The following is a 7,352-nucleotide window of genomic DNA, read 5'->3' on the forward strand; positions in this document are numbered from 1 at the left end:
TAACCTGCGTCTGTCTGGCGTGGGAGAACCATGGCGACTCACTGACTCAGCTTCTTTCTCCCAGCATCCTGTTCTGTTTTCTCCGCCTACTTAAGGGCTGGCCTATGAAATGGGCCTAGGCAGTTTCTTTATTAATAAGAAATCACTCCCACATCATCTGTGGTTTCCAATGAACTCCCTAAGTTCATTGGAAACCACAGATATTTACATTCTGATTTATAACTGTAGAAAAATTCAGTTATGAGGTACAACAAAAATAATTTTATGGTTAGGAATCACCACAACACGAGAAACTATATAAAAGGGTAGCAGCATCAAGAAGGTTGAGAACAACTGAGCTGGTGACACAAAAGATGTCTCTAGTACCCTTGTCACTTAGGAAATTACAAGAGTTCTAGGGACCATTGGCTGAGAATTGAGGATAAAGCCATAGAGATTTGGGTCTAAGGCATCCATAGATACCCAAACCACAAACAGCCAAGGCTTTGTCTCCAAATTTTTACAGAACCCATGTATGTCACATCCTCCTGTACACTCCAGTCATTTTTGGAGGAGCGACAGTGCCTCAGAGGATGCAAGTCCAGCTGCATACTGCCTCACTACAGTGACTGCACACGCTCAGGGCAACACAGTGTTTGTATTTTCAACCCAGTTGACTCTGCAGATCTAAACCTTGGACTTGAAGCCTTGTTCCTACTGAGGGCCACATAGTTCTCATTTATCACGAAGTCAAACTTCTCCCTAAAATTCCTACCGCTGTCATCATTGTGATTCTCCAAGTTTTGTAAAGATGCTTGTTTAGTAGGCTCCCAGTGACTCTATGGTTCATATCAGGGATCCATTCATATCCATGTCAAGCTATCACAACTAAAATCATGTCAAAAAGTTCTTGAGGAAGGCAGGAAGCTCATCGCATAAAGTAAGCTGACTGGGGAGCTTGCTTGCAAAGACACGCAGGCATAGACAGGGCTGAGACTCATGTTCTTCAAGATGGCTCCACAAGCCTCACTAGGAATGTTAATAACATGCCTTCCTGGATGGAACATTATTCATGTGTGAAGATAATAGAAAGAATTCACAGATACACGGGTGTCCATTAAGTATAAAAGCCATAAACCTAGCCCCAAAAATGTTACCTAGAGATGAACTCAGATGTCATAAGAAGCTGTAACTGAATTTGAAAGTGGTTCAGAAATGTGGAATAGGGAAAAAAGTTGGAGGAAATCTGAAATTGTTTGAATACCCATCTAAGCCTAAATAAACAAAATACAATTACAAAGCACTGGGAAAAATTCCATCATTCATTCTTTAAAGGAAAGATTAGGTTTTAAAATGAGGAAAAAGTAAAAAGAGCCCTCCCAAAAATCATATTCTTGATACAATGGGAAATGAAGAAGGAGAGAGATTCTCTCATTTCTTTCTGGAAAGGAAGAGAATCGTGGAGACTATTTTCTGCCGGAGATGGGATAATTAAACATTGGAAAGGATTGAAATTAAACTATAAACGCATGTTTTGAAACTTGCTAGTTCGTAGAGAAAACAAATATGCACTGTGCATATAGAAAAACAGAGGAAAATAAAACATTTAATCTCAAAAGAAAGAGTAGAAAGGTGGAATGTGGACCAGGAAAGTGAACCAGAGTTTGTTTAAAGAGAAAGAAGGCAACAGCTTGCATCTTAAAACTGGTTGGACACGTTCTGTGTACAAGGACACAAGGAAAACAGAGGCACCTCAGAAGGTTCACATTCAAGGGATGTGCAAATAAATGCATGCAAAAAGATGGAGTACCTTATTAATCATCATCATCATCACCACCATCATCATTTTTGGTTTGGTGTTGGGGATGGAAGCCAGGTTCTTGTGTATGCTAGACCGGTGCTTGTCACTGAGCTACCCTCAGCTCAGATTCATGTTATTAATGCCAGAGAACAAAATCCAGAGCAGCATTAATTACTAAAACACATGGAACATATCCCAAATGTCTCAGTCAGTTTTATTTTCATTTTGACACAAGCTAGGGTCATTCAGGAAGAGGAAACCTCAGTTGAGAAAAGGGTTCCATCAGATTAGTCTGCAGGTAAGTCTGTGGGACATTTTCTTGTTCAAGGAGTAATGTAGGGGGACCTGAATTGCTGTGGGCAATGCCACCTCTGGGCCATTGGTTCTGGACTGTGTGAGAAAGCAAACTGAAAAATCTATGGGTAGCAAGCTAGTAACCAGTGTTCCTCCATGGCCTCTGCTTCATGTTCTGCCTCCGGATTCCTGCCTTGACTTTCCTGGATGATGAACTGTAAACTGTAAGATGAAGTGACTTTACCTCCCCAAGATGCTTTTGCTCATGGAGTTTATCACAACAATAGAAATCTTAACTAAAACATTCATACACACACACACACACACACACACACACACACACAAAATTTCAGGGTTAATTCTCCACTGAAATCAGTATTCCATAGAATGACAAAACCAGTGATTCAGAGAAAATTATTTCCTCCAGAATTTACAGAAGGATGCCACTTACCACCTGAACTTACAGGATGCCACTTACCCAATCCTGAGAACACACAGCAAATGGCGGATGCTGCTTACCTCCAGAACTTACAGAAGGATACCGCTTACCACAGGAACTTACAGAAGGATACCACTTACCACAAGAACTTACAGAAGGATACCACTTACCACAAGAACTTATAGAAGGATGCCACTTACCCAACCCTGAGAATGCACAGCAAATGGTGGGAAAATAGCAGAGTGGGGTGGAGAGAGGCAGGTGAGTTGGCGACAGGATGAAAGAGAGACAAAGACAACTCCTTGCTACAGCACAAGCAGGTACTGAGTTCTGGACAGCCAGGGTGGGGGTGGGGACAGAAGGCAGTGCTGCCTATGACGACAACCAGAAAGGATTGCTTTGCTGAAGACAGAAGGCAGCAGTGGGACATCTTTTAGTGAAAACAAAATAAAAGAGCGGAAGGGCGGACTAAGTGGTTATGAGCTCTTGATGCTCTTCCAGAACACCTAGGTTCTGTTCCCGGCGGCTGTGTTGGGTGGCTTACACCCACTTGTAACTCCAGTCCTATCATATATTAGACAGACCTAGAGAGCTGACTTGAGTCCCTCCTGGGAACAAAGATCCTTACATATAACATTAAAAAGGCCAGGCACTCTATGGCACTGATATTCTCACATAGGTCAGGCCTCTTCTGGGCTCTGTAGACACCTGCACACTTCTGAAACACAAATAACTAAATACATAAATAAATAACAAAACAAAAAGTAATTATAAGCTGGGCGGTGGTGGCGCATGCCTTTAATCCCAGCACTTGGGAGGCAGAGGCAGGCAGATCTCTGTGAGTTCGAGACCAGCCTGGTCTACAAGAGCTAGTTCCAGGACAGGCTCCAAAACCACAGAGAAACCCTGTCTCGAAAAACCAAAAAAAAAAAAGTAATTATATATTTGAACTGTATCCTTCAAAACTGAGGGTGAAACACAGATGTTTTAAATTGATACAGGACATTTTGACAAAACATTCCTATCTATACTGTAGAGTAAACCTATGGTCCTGGAAAAAAATATTAGGGAAGAGTAACACAGACAGAGAGATAAATAACAGTAAAGGTGTTTGAAAACTCACAAGGGAAAATTATTTATGTTTAATTGAAATGGATAATATATGAGTTTGTATATTCATATATAAATAATTTAAATGAAGTTATGCCACTTGGAGTGATAATATTCCCCCTGAGAGTCATAGACATTTAGCAACCCAGCCCCCAGTGACAGGCAAGAGAAACCTTCAATTGATTAATTGATCAGAGGGGTTCAAGACACTCCCCAGGACATACAGGCTTTTGCCATAATCGTATTGCCAAAGAGGTTGTGCACTTTGAACATAGAGCTTTATTAATTGAGCTGGATGTCACCTGGAAGAATCCTGTCTGAGGACTTGCTCTTGTGGTATCTGAAGGTGCCATGCAAGCTGCAAGGGAGGAGAGCAATCAATAGTCATACCCAGCTGTGATATCTATGAACCATAGCAATGTCCAGCATGGCAAGATACCACTGACAGCATACTAGTAGCACTTTTATCTTGATGTTAACCAACAGTTACGTAGTTTAACCTTAAGCCAACTCAAGAGAAGGGAATTCATGCCTAATACTGCAAACCTAACCAACTTACTCATGGCTGGAGAGGTCATAGAGCCTAGAAGAGAACTTACTTCTGCTAATTTTGTAAACAACATGATTTCTCATTGTGTTCTATATACTTATCCTAGTACTTACTGATAAGTGACGTTCTCAGTCCTCATCCAAGAAGTTCTGTTTTGCAACCAATGATCATTGTTACTGAGATCCACAACTGGGCATTATGCAGAGGGAAAGTGGCTGTGAGGTGCCAAACTCCAACTGATACATATGAGATGAAATCCTTATACCTCTGAGAACATCACAAAAGAGAGAGTAGAAAGATTGTGAGAGCCAGAGGATGATGGTGCCTGTTGTGAGATTGTTTCTACCAGACATGACAGGGAAGTTGCCCCAATAAAACCTTAACAACACATCTGCTTGAACAAGACTGGCATAATGCCAACACCAGTTGACAAAGTTGCACGGATGAAGAACATCTCCTAAGATAATACCCCTAGATGAATGGCTGCTGAGAGATGAAGAATTAGTTTTCTCCAGGGACAGGCCTCCAGAAAAATTATCTAGTCCAATGGTTCAGACCTAAACACATGTACATACAAGTAAAACTAAGTGTATGTGTGTGTGTGTGTGTGTGTGTGTGTGTGTATGTGTGTGTGTGTGTGTGTGTGTGTGTGTGTGTGTGTGTAATAACTATAGAAAACGTTGTGAATTTGAGAGAGAGTATGGAAGCATGGGAGAACTTGAAGGGATGAGAGGAAGGGGTGGAAATGATATAAATAGAATCCTCCATGTATGAAAAATTTAAAAATATTTAAAATTACATTTTAAAAAGAAGGGTATTTTAATTCTCTGCAAATTCCTGTAAGGGTATGTGACAGACACCAATAAAATGAAATAAAATTATTAAAAAGAATATTAGACACTTTGAAAAGATTAAACAGAATTGATACCACCCATAAAAAGACAAATCCAGCAAAAGAGAGCAAACGTAAGTATCCATAAACCCAAAATCCAAAATGTTTCTCAAATTAAAACACTGAAGTGAACCTTGAAAGGTAACCATATACCACTGAGAAACATCTTCACATACAAACACATTTTGAATTTGTTTGCAATTGCCTTTAGGCTCTTTATGTAACAGACATGTGATTTTATGTCTAGATTTGGATCATTCACTCATATACCTCATTACGAATGTACATAGAAAAGTGCTGAAATTCTTCAAATTCAAGATCTGAAGCCCTTCTGTTGCCAGCTATTAGAGACCAGAGATACCCAACACATGATCCATAAAATCCAGATCCCACTGACATGAAAGAGGATTATGGACAGCTCACATTAGCAAGTATGTTGGCATAAAATAGAGAAGTCCCTTTAGAAATATAGTACTAAATATAGAAATATGTAACCAAAGTGACTCTGTAAAAAATTAGAAAATATAAGTAAGTACAATTGTACTGAAATTGTTTGATTTACAGTAAAATACCTTCTCTCCAAAAAGAAACTCTAGTTGCATCAAACACTTAAGGGAAACCTAATGCCGACCTTACAAAACTCATTAAAACTACAAACCACAGGAATGTTACATCCAATCTAAGGCAGACACTAAAACTAGATAGATACTAGAGGAAAACAAAAATCACCTACCAGTACCACATCTTATTCAGCAGCAGCACTCTGCTTAGCATTCAAGATTAGAAGATAGAGGTGTCTACATACACCACTTTTATTCTACAACATCCTAGAGATTTCAGCCAATGAGATAGAAACAGGAAAATATATTTATAACAAATATACTGGATATAAAGGAATAAAGTAGGTGCTTATACTCAAATAAAATCACTGTGTCTATAGGGAATCCAATGAAAATTCAGTCAAACAATATGGGGAGGGATGAGGAAGCAAATAAACAGAATTAATTGCTTTTCTTCTTGCCATGAATGAGTAATTTGGAAAAGTCAAACAAAAATTTATAAGACTTGAAACTTAAAATAAAAAAAAATTTTAGCAACCAAGAGAACTCAATTATCCAAATAAATGAGTAAATATTCATGTCCATGATTTTAAAAAATTAATTATATTTAAGTGTTTATTTTCTTACAAATCATCTGTAGGCTCATTGGGATCACAATCACAAAAAAAGCTTATTTTTACAATTCTGGTAGGTAACTCTAAAATTTCATGTAAAATGCAAAAGATCTGTAAAAAAAACAAGGCAAATTTACAAAAGGAAGGAAGCTGGGAGAATTTCAGGGAACTGACCTAGAGATCCACTTGTGAGACTTCAGATGCTAAGGCAAAGGGGGACTGGCAGTCAGCGAGTTCACTAGATCTTTGCGATAGACTAGAAACCAGAAAAGGATGGACTGTTTGATGTGGAATTCCCCTCTGTATGCTGTGAATACCATTGGTTAACTATAGTAGTAGGAGCGGCGGGTCACTTCCTGCCACCCGGCTAGCTTTACCCAAATAATTACATGGAAACTGTATTTTTTTTTAAAACACTGCTTGGCCCATTAGCTCTAGCCTCTCATTGGCTAACTCTCACATCTTGATTAACCCACCTCTATTAATGAGTGTAGCACCACAAGGTGGTAGCCCACCAGGAAGGATCCTTAACCTGTGTCCATGTCAGAGAGGAGAGCCATGGCGTCTGTCTGACTCGGCTTCTTTCTCCCAGGATTCTGTTTGGTCTACTCCACCTACCTAATTTTCTGTCCTATTAAAGGCCAAGCAGTTTCTTTATTAATTAACCAATGAAAGCAACAGATCTACCTAATTTTCTGTCCTATCAGGGCCAAGCAGTTTCTTTATTAATTAACCAATGAAAGCAACAGATAGATACAAGACCCACCTCCATCAGTTAATAAAGAACTGCTTTGAGCCTATAGCAGAGCAGGGCAGAATAGAAGTAGGGGGGAAAAACTAAACTGAATGCTGGGAGAAAGGAGGTGGAGTTTAGAGAGGCCACATAGCCCCACCAGAGACAGGCATGGAACTTTACCCAGTAAGCCACAGCCATGTGGCAATACACAGATTAACAGAGATGGGTTAAATTAAGATGTAAGAGTTAGCTGTATAAGATGAAGGTGCTATGGTGATATGCAAAATATTCATCAGTAAGACTATAGGATAGGATCATTTCAGGTTCCCTATCTTCAGCTGCCCCAGGAACTAACTGGGGACACTGGACTGAGCTCC

This window comes from Microtus ochrogaster, chromosome 7, assembly GCF_000317375.1.
Source record: "Microtus ochrogaster isolate Prairie Vole_2 chromosome 7, MicOch1.0, whole genome shotgun sequence".
NCBI classification, from domain to species: Eukaryota; Metazoa; Chordata; class Mammalia; order Rodentia; family Cricetidae; genus Microtus; species Microtus ochrogaster.